The sequence below is a fragment of the Coregonus clupeaformis genome, unplaced genomic scaffold (genome assembly GCF_020615455.1).
Source record: "Coregonus clupeaformis isolate EN_2021a unplaced genomic scaffold, ASM2061545v1 scaf3197, whole genome shotgun sequence".
NCBI classification, from domain to species: Eukaryota; Metazoa; Chordata; class Actinopteri; order Salmoniformes; family Salmonidae; genus Coregonus; species Coregonus clupeaformis.
The window spans coordinates 37111-51185 of record NW_025536651.1 but is presented as its reverse complement, the minus strand read 5'-3'; positions in this window follow the sequence as shown (position 1 = coordinate 51185).

Below are 14075 nucleotides of genomic sequence, written 5' to 3'. Positions count from 1 at the left end.
ATAGCCTAAAGTTAGGGAGGGGCAGTTCCTCTTGCTGCTCCGTAGGCAAGTACCATGATCTTTTAGTGGATGCGATCTTCGACTGGAAGCCAGTGGGGTGTGCAGAGGAGCAGTGTGTCATGTGAGGACTTGGGAAGGTTGAACACCAGGTGGGCTGCAGCGTTCTGGATAAATTGCAGGGGTTTGATGGCAAAAGCGGGGAGCCCAGCCAACAGCAAGTTGCAGTAGTCCAGACGGGAGACGAAAAGTGCCTGGATTAGGACCTGCGCCGCTTCCTGTGTGAGGTAGGATCGTACTCTACGGATGTTGTTGAGTATGATCCTGCAGGAGCGTGTCACTGCTTTGATGTTTGCAGAGAAGGACAGGGTGTTGTCCAGGGTCATGCTAAGGTTCTTTGAATTCTAGGAGGGGGACACCATGGACCGTGATGGAGAAGTCTTGGAGCGGGCAGGCCTTCCCCTGGAGGAAGAGCAGCTCTGTCTTGTCGAGGTGGAGCTTGAGGTGGTTGACTGACATCCAAGCTGAGATATCTGCCAGGCACGCAGAGATGCGTGTCGCCACCTGGGTGTCAGAAGGGGGGAAGGAGAAAGATAGTTGTGTCATCCACATAGCAATGATAGGAGAGACCATGTGAGGATATGACAGAGCCGAGTGACTTGGTGTATAGAGAGAAGAGGAGAGGGCCTAGAACCAAACCCGGGAGGACACCAGTAGTGAGAGTATGTGGTGCAGACACAGATCCTGTTCACGTCACCTGGTAGGAGCGTCATGCCAGGTAGGATGCAATCAAAAAGTGTGCAGAGCCTGAGATGCCCAGCCCTGAGAGGGTGGAGAGGAGGACCCTGAACAGCTTCTACCCCCAAGCCATAAAACAAGACTACTAAATAGCTAATCAAATGGCTACCCACTGCTGCTACTGTCTGTTATCTATACTGTTGCCTAGTCACTTTACAGTAACCCTACCTACAGTGAGGGAAAAAAGTATTTGATCCCCTGCTGATTTTGTATGTTTGCCCACTGACAAAGACATGATCAGTCTATAATTTTAATGGTAGGTTTATTTGAACAGTGAGAGACAGAATAACAACAAAAAAATCCAGAAAAACGTATGTCAAAAATGTTATAAATTGATTTGCATTTTAATGAGGGAAATAAGTATTTGACCCCTCTGCAAAACATGACTTAGTACTTGGTGGCAAAACCCTTGTTGGCAATCACAGAGGTCAGACGTTTCTTGTAGTTGGCCACCAGGTTTGCACACATGTCAGGAGAGATTTTGTCCCACTCCTCTTTGCAGATCCAAGTCATTAAGGTTTCGAGGCTGACGTTTGGCAACTCGAACCTTCAGCTCCCTCCACAGATTTTCTATGGGATTAAGGTCTGGAGACTGGCTAGGCCATTCCAGGACCTTAATGTGCTTCTTCTTGAGCCACTCCTTTGTTGCCTTGGCCGGGATGTTTTGGGTCATTGTCATGCTAGAATACCCATCCACGACCCATTTTCAATACCCTGGCTGAGGGAAGGGGGTTCTCACACAAGATTTGACGGTACATGGCCCCGTCCATCGTCCCTTTGATCCGGTGAAGTTGTCCTGTCCCCTTAGCAAAAAAACACCCCCAAAGCATAATGTTTCCACCTCCATGTTTGACGGTGGGGATGGTGTTCTTGGGGTCATAGGCAGCATTCCTCCTCCTCCAAACACGGCGAGTTGAGTTGATGCCAAAGAGCTCAATTTTGGTCTCATCTGACCACAACACTTTCACCCAGTTCTCCTCTGAATCATTCAGATGTTCATTGGCAAACTTCAGACGGCCCTGTATATGTGCTTTCTTGAGCAGTGGGACCTTGCAGGCACTGCAGGATTTCAGTCCTTCACAGCGTAGTGTGTTACCAATTGTTTTCTTGGTGACTATGGTCCCAGCTGCCTTGAGATCATTGACAAGATCCTCCCATGTAGTTCTGGGCTGATTCCTCACCGTTCTCATGATCATTGCAACTCCACGAGGTGAGATCTTGCATGGAGCCCCAGGCCGAGGGCGATTAACAGTTATTTTGTGTTTCTTCCATTTGCGAATAATCGCACCAACTGTTGTCACCTTCTCACCAAGCTGCTTGGCGATGGTCTTGTAGCCCATTCCAGCCTTGTGTAGGTCTACAATATTGTCCCTGACATCCTTGGAGAGCTCTTTGGTCTTGGCCATGTTGGAGAGTTTGGAATCTGATTGATTGATTGCTTCTGTGGACAGGTGTCTTTTATACAGGTAACAAACTGAGATTAGGAGCACTCCCTTTAAGAGTGTGCTCTAATCTCAGCTCGTTACCTGTATAAAAGATACCTGGAAGCCAGAAATCTTTCTAATTGAGAGGGGGTCAAATACTTATTTCCCTCATTAAAATGCAAATCAATTTATAACATTTTTGACATGCGTTTTTCTGGATTTTTTTGTTGTTATTCTGTCTCTCACTGTTCAAATAAACCTACCATTAAAATTATAGACTGATCATTTCTTTGTCAGTGGGCAAACGTACAAAATCAGCAGGGGATCAAATACTTTTTTCCCTCACTGTATATATACACTGCTCTAAAAAATAAAGGGAACACTTAAACAACACAATGTAACTCCAAGTCAATCACACTTCTGTGAAATCAAACTGTCCACTTAGGAAGCAACACTGATTGACAATACATTTCACATGCTGTTGTGCAAATGGAATAGACAACAGGTGGAAATTATAGGCAATTAGCAAGACAGTTCTGGTGGTGACCACAGTCTACAACCCACACAAGTGGCTCAGGTAGTGCAGCTCATCCAGGATGGCACATCAATGCGAGCTGTGGCAAGAAGGTTTGCTGTGTCTGTCAGCGTAGTGTCCAGAGCATGGAGGCGCTACCAGGAGACAGGCCAGTACATCAGGAGATGTGGAGGAGGCCGTAGGAGGGCAACAACCCAGCAGCAGGACCGCTACCTCCGCCTTTGTGCAAGGAGGAGCAGGAGGAGCACTGCCAGAGCCCTGCAAAATGACCTCCAGCAGGCCACAAATGTGCATGTGTCTGCTCAAATGGTCAGAAACAGACTCCATGAGGGTGGTATGAGGGCCCGACGTCCACAGGTGGGGGTTGTCATTACAGCCCAACACCATGCAGGACGTTTGGCATTTGCCAGAGAACACCAAGATTGTCAAATTCGCCACTGGCGCCCTGTGCTCTTCACAGATGAAAGCAGGTTCACACTGAGCACATGTGACAGACGTGACAGAGTCTGGAGACGCCGTGGAGAACGTTCTGCTGCCTGCAACATCCTCCAGCATGACCGGTTTGGCGGTGGGTCAGTCATGGTGTGGGGTGGCATTTCTTTGGGGGGCTGCACAGCCCTCCATGTGCTCGCCAGAGGTAGCCTGACTGCCATTAGGTACCGAGATGAGATCCTCAGACCCCTTGTGAGACCATATGCTGGTGCGGTTGGCCCTGGGTTCCTCCTAATGCAAGACAATGCTAGACCTCATGTGGCTGGAGTGTGTCAGTAGTTCCTGCAAGAGGAAGGCATTGATGCTATGGACTGGCCCGCCCGTCCCCCAGACCTGAATCCAATTGAGCACATCTGGGACATCATGTCTCGCTCCATCCACCAACGCCACGTTGCACCACAGACTGTCCAGGAGTTGGCGGATGCAAAAGTCCAGGTCTGGGAGGAGATCCCTCAGGAGACCATCCGCCACCTCATCAGGAGCATGCCCAGGCGTTGTAGGGAGGTCGTACAGGCACGTGAAGGCCACACACACTACTGAGCCTCATTTTGACTTGTTTTAAGGACATTACATCAAAGTTGGATCAGCCTTTTATAATTTTTGTGTGATTTTGTTGTCAGCACATTCAACTATGTAAAGAAAAAAGTATTTAAAAAGATTATTTCATTTATTCAGATCTAGGATGTGTTGTTTAAGTGTTGTTCCCTTTATTTTTTTGAGCAGTGTACATAGCTACCTCAATTACCTCGTACCCCTGCACATCAACTCGGTACTGGTACTCCCTGTATATAGCCATGTTATTTTCTACTCCCTGTATATAGCCATGTTATTTTTACTCGTCATTGTTATTGTTATTCACTCTGTATTTATTCCTTGTGTCACTACTTCTATTTTTTATTGTATCTTTTATCTTTAACTCTGCATTTCACTGTTTGTCTACACCTGTTGTTTATGTGACAAATAACATCTGATTAGATTTTTATATATATGTAAACTCTACAGTTGTAATATGTGGGTATCACTGAGTAGGCTGATACCCAATTTCATGGGCACACACTCCATAGTTAAGGCTGTACAGTCCAATATGAATGAATGTTCAATACGCACAATAGTTTGACTGAGGAGGTGATTTGCCACAATTAAAGTCCTGCAATAAGACACTAATATTTTTGATTCCAACACCATCATCAAGTTTGCTGACGACACGACGGTAGCAAGACTGATAACCAATGACGAAAATTTTCTAAAAAGGTATAATCTTCGTAAATGATATCATAGGTAGGACTGGTGGAGTTATACTTTTTTCTTTACATAGTTGAATGTGCTGACAACAAAATCACACAAAAATTATCAATGGAAATCAAATGTATCAACCCATGGAGGTCTGGATTTGGAGTCACCCTATAATATTAATTATTATTATTATGTCGCACATGCAGCTAACAAAAACATATGGAAATGACTGCTCTACCCAAAATTACAACCAAATAATTGCAGCATTACCGCAAAAATGGAAGAGGAAAGCGGAAGGGGGAAAAAGTAAGGAACTTGTCTGTCGGCCCTGCATTAAAGAACATAATTGGTTAAAGAAAATTGTGATAAATAATGTTTCATTTAAGGACCAAAGGATTGACAGCCGTCCCATATAGATTGCAAAATAGTTGGGAAGAGATTTCTGACGTACCGATTCCATGGCATAGTGTTTATGAACTGATGCGCAAAACGGCGATTCGGATTCAAAACGTAGAATTTTTTCAATTTAAATTATTATATAAAATTATTGCTACCAATAGAATGTTATTTATATGGGGGATACAATCTTCCCAGCTCTGCAGATTTTGCTGCGAAGAGACAGAATCATTAGATCATTTGTTTTGGTACTGTCCATTTGTAGCTTGTTTTTGGACACAGGTCCAGGAATAGCTAAAGGACTGCAATATTTACCTGGAGCTAACCCTGCAGATAGCACTACTGGGTGATCTGAAAAGTCATAGTCAATCGATCAATAATATAATAATACTTTTAGCAAAAACAACAAATATTTTCAATTACAATCTGTAGAAACAATGAGAATAGAAGGGTTCAGAACTTTTGTAAAACATTACAGTACAGTTGAAAAATATATGACAAATAGAAATCCAATATGGATGGTGTTAAGAGATAGATGGGTGGTGTTGAATGGAGTTGAAGGATGGGACTAATAACAACTAACAACAACTAATAACAACAAGATAACTAATGTAAAGCATACTGTGTCCATAATAAGTATATAGGTTATAGGTTGAGAGCTTTTGTGAAAGAGCACAGTTAGAAAGATATGGCATATAGAAGCAAACCGGATGGACATCATGAAAATGATCGGAGAGGTTGAGGGTAGAGGAAGTTCATGAGTAAAAACAAACAAAATATAATTATTGTAAAATTGACTGTGTCCATAAAATGTATATAGTATGTATAAGCTGGAAATAGAGGCCTAAGCATTGTTGTTCACTAGTTTACTCCAACCATTTTGAAAAGAAGGTTGACGACATCCGATCTTCGTTTGTTAAGTCAAATGACACTGCTGGTCCTGCTCACACTGCCCTACCCTATGCTTTGACTTCTTTCTCCCCTCTCTCTCCAGATGAAATCTTGCGACTTGTGACGGCCGGCCGCCCAACAACCTGCCCGCTTGACCCTATCCCCTCCTCTCTTCTCCAGACCATCTCCGGTGACCTTCTCCCTTACCTCACCTCGCTCATCAACTCATCCTTGACCGCTGGCTATGTCCCTTCCGTCTTCAAGAGAGCGAGAGTTGCACCCCTTCTCAAAAAACCAACACTCGATCCCTCTGATGTCAACAACTACAGACCAGTATCCCTTCTTTCTTTTCCCTCCAAAACTCTTGAGCGTGCTGTCTTTAGCCAACTCTCTTGCTATCTCTCTCAGAATGACCTTCTTGATCCAAACCAGTCAGGTTTCAAGACTGGTCATTCAACTGAGACTGCTCTTCTCTGTGTCACAGAGGCTCTCCGCACTGCTAAAGCTAACTCTCTCTCCTCTGGTCCTTCTAGACCTGTCTGCTGCCTTTGATACTGTGAACCATCAGATCCTCCTCTCCACCCTCTCCGAGTTGGGCAACTCCGGCGCGACTCACTCTTGGATTGCGTCCTACCTGACCGGTCGCTCCTACCAAGTGGCGTGGCGAGAATCTGTCTCCGCACCACGTGCTCTCACCACTGGTGTCCCCCAGGGCTCAGTTCTAGGCCCTCTCCTATTCTCACTTGGCTCTGTAATATACTCACATGGCCTCTCCTATCATTGCTACGCAGACGACACACAACTAATCTTCTCCTTTCCCCCTTCTGATAACCAGGTGGCGAATCACATCTCTGCACGTCTGTCAGACATATCAGTGTGGATGACAGATCACCACCTCAAGCTGAACCTCGGCAAGACGGAGCTGCTCTTCCTCCCGGGGAAGGACTGCCCGTTCCATGATTACATTTACATTTACGTCATTTAGCAGACGCTCTTATCCAGAGCGACTTACAGTTAGTGCATACATTATTCTTTTTATTTTTCATACTGGCCCCCGTGGAATCGAACCCACAACCCTGGCGTTGCAAACGCCATGCTCTACCAACTGAGCTACCTCCCTGCCGGCCATTCCCTCCCCTACCCTGGACCAATTGTGCGCCACCCCATTGGTCTCCCGGTTGCGGCCGGCTACAGCAGAGCCTGGATTCGAACCAGGATCTCTAGTGGCACAGCTAGCACTGCGATGCAGTGCCTTAGACCACTGCGCCACTCGGGAGACGTCACGGTTGATCTTGCCATCACGGTTGACAACTCCGTTGTGTCATCCTCCCAGAGTGTGAAGAGCCTTGGCGTGACCCTGGACAACACCCTGTCATTCTCCGCTAACATCAAGGCGGTGACCCGATCCTGTAGGTTCATGTTCTACAACATTCGGAGAGTACGACCCTGCCTTACACAGGAAGCGGCACAGGTCCTAATCCAGGCACTTGTCATCTCCCGTCTGGATTACTGCAACTCGCTGTTGGCTGGGCTCCCTGCCTGTGCCATTATACCCCTACAACTCATCCAGAATGCAGCAGCCCGTCTGGTGTTCAACCTTCCCAAGTTCTCTCACGTCACCCCGCTCCTCCGCACACTCCACTGGCTTCCAGTTGAAGCTCGCATCTGCTACAATACCATGGTGCTTGCCTACGGAGCTGTGAGGGGAACGGCACCTCCGTATCTTCAGGCTCTGATCAGTCCCTACACCCAAACGAGGGCATTGCGTTCATCCACCTCTGGCCTGCTGGCCCCCCTACCTCTGCGGAAGCACAGTTCCCGCTCAGCCCAGTCAAAACTGTTCGCTGCTCTGGCATCCCAGTGGTGGAACAAGCTCCCTCACGACGCCAGGACAGCGGAGTCACTCACCACCTTCCGGAGACACTTGAAACCCCACCTCTTTAAGGAATACCTGGGATAGGATAAAGTAATCCTTCTACCCCCCCTTACCCCACCCCAAAGAAAAAAAAAAATAATAATTGTAAAGTGGTTATCCCACTGGCTATAAGGTGAATGCACAAATTTGTAAGTCGCTCTGGATAAGAGCGTCTGCTAAATGAAGTAAATGTAAAATGTAAATTAGGGAAGGGGTGGTGGGGTTGGAAAGTAATAAAGGGAAATATATATTTTTTAAAGGATATTATATGTATGTATATGTATTTATATGTATGTGTATATATATATATATATATATATATGTATTTATATGTATGTGTATATATATATATATATATATATATATGTATTTATATGTATGTGTATATATATATATATATTATATATATATATATATATATATATATATATATATATATATATATATATATATATATATATATATATATACATATAAAGTGGTCCTCTGCAGCTCAGCTGGTAGAGCACGGCGCTTATACGCGCCAAGGTAGTGGGTTCGATCCCCGGGACCACCCATACACAAAAATGTATGCACGCATGACTGTAAGTCGCTTTGGATAAAAGCGTCTGCTAAAAGGCATATTATATATTATTATATAAATACATATACATACATATAATATCCTTTAAAAAATTATATTGCGAGAAAAAAAAACATATGGGGAATGGAAGTGAGGCAGACAATTACATTGATGGAAGTTACAATCTATCTGCAATATTAAAGCTGATCTACCCCCTACATTAAAAAAAAAAATAATAATAATAATAAAATGACGATAAGAGCTCTGAAGTTAATATTTGTGTAAACTGTACCGAGTTGTAATCTGTGGGTGTCACTGAATAGGCTGAGACATGGGTGCACAGACAGTACACACTCCATAGGTAAGGCTGTACAGTGCATACAGTGGGGAAAAAAGTATTTAGTCAGCCACCAATTGTGCAAGTTCTCCCACTTAAAAAGATGAGAGAGGCCTGTAATTTTCATCATAGGTACACGTCAACTATGACAGACAAAATGAGAAAAAAACATTGTAGGATTTTTAATGAATTTATTTGCAAATTATGGTGGAAAATAAGTATTTGGTCAATAACAAAAGTGTCTCAATACTTTGTTATATACCCTTTGTTGGCAATGACACAGGTCCAACGTTTTCTGTAAGTCTTCACAAGGTTTTCACACACTGTTGCTGGTATTTTGGCCCATTCCTCCATGCAGATCTACTCTAGAGCAGTGATGTTTTGGGGCTGTCGCTGGGCAACACGGACTTTCAACTCCCTCCAAAGATTTTCTATGGGGTTGAGATCTGGAGACTGGCTAGGCCACTCCAGGACCTTGAAATGCTTCTTACGAAGCCACTCCTTCGTTGCCCGGGCGGTGTGTTTGGGATCATTGTCATGCTGAAAGACCCAGCCCCATTTCATCTTCAATGCCCTTGCTGATGGAAGGAGGTTTTCACTCAAAATCTCACGATACATGGCCCCATTCATTCTTTCCTTTACACGGATCAGTCGTCCTGGTTCCTCAGCCCCAAAGCATGATGTTTCCACCCCCATGCTTCACAGTAGGTATGGTGTTCTTTGGTTGCAACTCAGCATTCTTTGTCCTCCAAACACGACGAGTTGAATTTTTACCAAAAAGTTATATTTTGGTTTCATCTGACCATATGACATTCTCCCAATCCTCTTCTGGATCATCCAAATGCACTCTAGCAAACTTCAGACGGGCCTGGACATGTACTGGCTTAAGCAGGGGGACACATCTTGCACTGCAGGACTTGAGTCCCTGGCGGCGTAGTGTGTTGATGATGGTAGGCTTTGTTACTTTGGTCCCAGCTCTCTGCAGGTCATTCACTAGGTCCCCCCGTGTGGTTCTGGGATTTTTGCTCACCGTTCTTGTGACCATTTTGACCCCACAGGGTGAGATCTTGCGTGGAGCCCCCAGATCGAGGGAGATTATCAGTGGTCTTGTATGTCTTCCATTTCCTAATAATTGCTCCCACAGTTGATTTCTTCAAACCAAGCTGCTTACCTATTGCAGATTCAGTCTTCCCAGCCTGGTCTACAATTTTGTTTCTGGTGTCATTTGACAGCTCTTTGGTCTTGGCCATAGTGGAGTTTGGAGTGTGACTGTTTGAGGTTGTGGACAGGTGTCTTTTATACTGATAACAAGTTCAAACAGGTGCCATTAATACAGGTAACGAGTGGAGGACAGAGGAGCCTCATAAAGAAGAAGTTACAGGTCTGTGAGAGCCAGAAATCTTGCTTGTTTGTAGGTGACCAAATACTTATTTTCCACCATAATTTGCAAATAAATTCATAACAAATCCTACAATGTGATTTTCTGGATTTTTTTTCTTCTCAATTTGTCTGTCATAGTTGACGTGTACCTATGATGAAAATTCCAGGCCTCTCTCATCTTTTTAAGTGGGAGAACTTGCACAATTGGTGGCTGACTAAATACTTTTTTTCCCCACTGTATACTGTATGTATGCCCCAAATGCAATTATGCAGTCTAATACATCCACAGTGGGATTTCAACAGTTTTTTACTGTTTATTGACAAATTAATGAATTATTGTGTTTATTTTTGAGTTATCGAGTCCAAATATGGAATAATTCCAGTATTTGTATCCGTTTGCATCACTTTCAAAGTGGGACTTTTATTTTGAAGGCAACTCGCAAATTCCATTATTGTGGCTAATAGTTATTGTGGCCAGCTTCACATCGGTGAGGACAGGGTGGGATTGGGGAGTTTAAAGGTGGTCTCCATTTCCTCTCGGTCTCTCTGGGTTAAGTGGTTCTGCAGAAAGGAAGGCCTGCCATTCAAAGTGAAGACTTGTTGATTTAGACAATTGAGAAAGCCTGAACATTTACAACTTATTTACCATTACACTAATCTCTTGTGGATGGGCAGCTGACATATTACTTGAGACTTTAGTTCTGAGTTAACCGAAATTACCATTGCACAGAAGTCACTCACTGTTTTGAAGTGATTTATTGACAGCTGTCTCTGAACTCTGTCAGGACTTTTCCAGCTAATGTGAAAGGTCAACAAGGGACTTCCTTGATGTTAGAGAAACCCAATAGCGGTCTTTTTCCAGTTCATACAAACATTTGAATACTTATAGCTACTATGTCACGTGTTCATAGTCTGGGTACCAGTCTTTTTAGCTTACATTCCACTCCTTGACACTCCTGTCAGTTGCCTACGTCAACAGCCAGGGTTTCATTAAATAGACCTAGGCATTATACTTTTTTATTGCACATTTCATTAAACTGATGCATTTGGTGATGTTCAACTTCAGTTCATTGGCACAAAATGTGCGTCAGACAAAAATATTATTGTGCAATTCATGTATCTCCGCTGGCATCTCCACTGGCCTCTCTTCCATCCTCTCTCTATTCCTCTTATAACTCTTGAACTAGTAACCTAGCCCAATGGTCCCAATACACTGAGTGTACAAAACATTAGGTACACCTTCCTAATATTAGAGTTGCACCCCCTTATGCCCTCAGAACAGCCTCAATTCATCGGGAATGGACTCTACAAGATGTCGAAAGCGTTCCACAGGGATGCTGGCCCAAGTTGACTCCAATGCTTCCCACAGTTGTGTCAAGTTGGATGGATGTCCTTTGGGTGGTGGACCATTCTTGATACACATGGGAAACTGATGACCCAGCAGCATTGCAGTTCTTGACACACTCAAACCGGTTGGCCTGGCACCTATTACTATACCCCTTTCAATGGTACTTACATCTTTTGTCTTGCCCATTCACCCTCTGAATGGCATACTACACAATACTTGTCTCAATTGTCTCAAGGCTTAAAAATCCTTCTTTAACCTGTCTCCGCCCCTTCATCTACACTGATTGAAGTGGATTTAACAAGTGACATCAATAAGGGATCATAGCTTTCACCTGGATTCACCTGGTCAGTCTATGTCATGGATAGAGCAGGTGTTCCTAATGTTTTGTACACTCAATGTAGTTTGGTCACTTATTTTGAGCAATTAAAACACATATTAGACAAAGAAGCACCTTGCTCTTGCTTGCTGGATATAAAATATGCTACAGTGTTCACAGTGGTGGGGAAGGTTCTCTGGTGTGATGTGATCACATTGGCTGGTGGTAAAAAAGCAATGAACGGGAATGCTCTGTTCTCCCCACGCCCAATGTTTATGTTTACAATTAAATGTATTACGTCAGAATGTTGAATGTTAGAATGTTTCCAATCAAATGTATGAATGTAGTTTTTTTTTAAACTGATCTAATTTGCATAAACATTGTGATTGGATAGCTGCGATGGTTGTCGAATCAGGATCAAATCCTCTGATCTCCTCGAGCTCATTAATGATAGAATGTTAATATTTGAAGATTGCCGAAGAGGCCAGTCTCTTTGGCAAACTACGAGTGGTAAGGAGTGGAATGTAATAGCTGAACAGAGACGGCAACCTGGCTAACGTGTTCACATGATAGACTTCAATAGAAGTTTACAAGTTATCAAGGCTTCATTATTACGTTCTATGCATGATGTGATGGTTATTAGTCAGAATATAGGCCTAATGTAGGCTATAGCCTGCTGAGTTTGAAGTAGGCCTACATCACAATGGTAGGTACAATCTTAGAAAAATCGGTTCCTCATAGGAGAGACCCTTTTTGGTTCAGGTAGAGCCCTCTGGGACAATGGTTCTACACGGAACGCAATGGGGTTATACATGGAACCAAAGGATATTCAAAGAGTTCTCCTATGGGGACAGCCAAGTACTCTTTTAGGTTGTACTAGGCAACTCTATTTCTCCATCATGGAAGGGAGAACAGGCTAGTGGTAGAACATAAATGTTGAGTTGGATTTCTCTGTAATGGAAGTCCATCGACAGCGCAGCTGGAAAAGTAATTTCCTTTCATCTGGAAAAGGTAAAGTCTATATGATCTATGGGGAAGGAAATGACATTTACACAACCAAACTGGTCTAGTCTGCTCCCATTTCTAACTTCCTAGCCTACCTTTCACTGATACAGTTGAAGTCGGAAGTTTACATACACCTTAGCCAAATATATTTAAACTCAGTTTTTCACAATTCCTGACATTTAATCCTAGTAAAAATTCCCTGTCTTAGGTCAGTTAGGATCACAACTTTATTTTAAGAATGTGAAATGTCAGAATAATAGTAGAGAGAATGATTTATTTCAGCTTTTATTTCTTTCATCACATTCCCAGTGGGTCAGAAGTTTACATACAGTCAATTAGTATTTGGTAGCATTGCCTTTAAATTGTTTAACTTGGGTCAAAAGGTTCGGGTAGCCTTCCACAAGCTTCCCACAATAAGTTGGGTGAATTTTCGCGCACGCTTTTTCAATTCTGCCCACAAATGTTCTATAGGATTGAGGTCAGGGCTTTGTGATGGCCACTCCAATACCTTGACTTTGTTGTCCTTAAGCCATTTTGCCACAACTTTGGAAGTATGCTTGGGGTCATTGTCCATTTGGAAGACCCATTTGCGACCAAGCTTTAACTTTCCCATGATGTCAAGCAAAGAGGCACTGAGTTTGAAGGTAGGCCTTGAAATACATCCACAGGTACACCTCCAATTGACTCAAATGATGTCAATTAGCCTATCAGAAGCTTCTAAAGCCATGACATCATTTTCTGGAATTTTCCAAGCTGTGGCACAGTCAACTTAGTGTATGTAAACTTCTGACCCACTGGAATCATGATACGGTGAATTATAAGTGAAATAATCTGTCTGTAAACAATTGTTGGAAAAATTACATGTGTCATGCACAAAGTAGATGTCCTAACCGACTTGCCAAAACTATAGTTTGTTAACAAGAGTTTTAATGACTCCAACCTAAGTGTATGTAAACTTCTGACTTCAACTGTATCTAAATGTCTTTTTCGGTGTGCTTTAATATTTAGCATTGTTTGTAGACACACAATTGGATTTAGAGAATTATTTTACACACTAGGCTATTCCTTGTTGTTTGTCTAGGCTACATGCCTGAGTTCAGTTGTCTAAAAACATCAACCCATACACTGGCATCCATACATCCATGGGCTAATGTACTTCCTCAATAGCAGTAAAGCATCATGTTGCTTTCACCATTTGCACCTTTTCTCCCTGAAGAACAACCATATTTCGCTAGAACTCCATTTTGTGAACATTGCATGAACTGCTTAACCCAGAGCTGTGAATGTCTGAAACCAGATTCACATCCTCACTCAAGTCTACTTTATTTTCCAGATGTCTTGGGTCGTGCTGAGGAAGCACAGTAGCCTGCACACTGTTACAAATAGTTCAGAATCCTGGCCATTAGTTTCAATAGATGTCACATGCGTTTCCCAAAACACAAAATA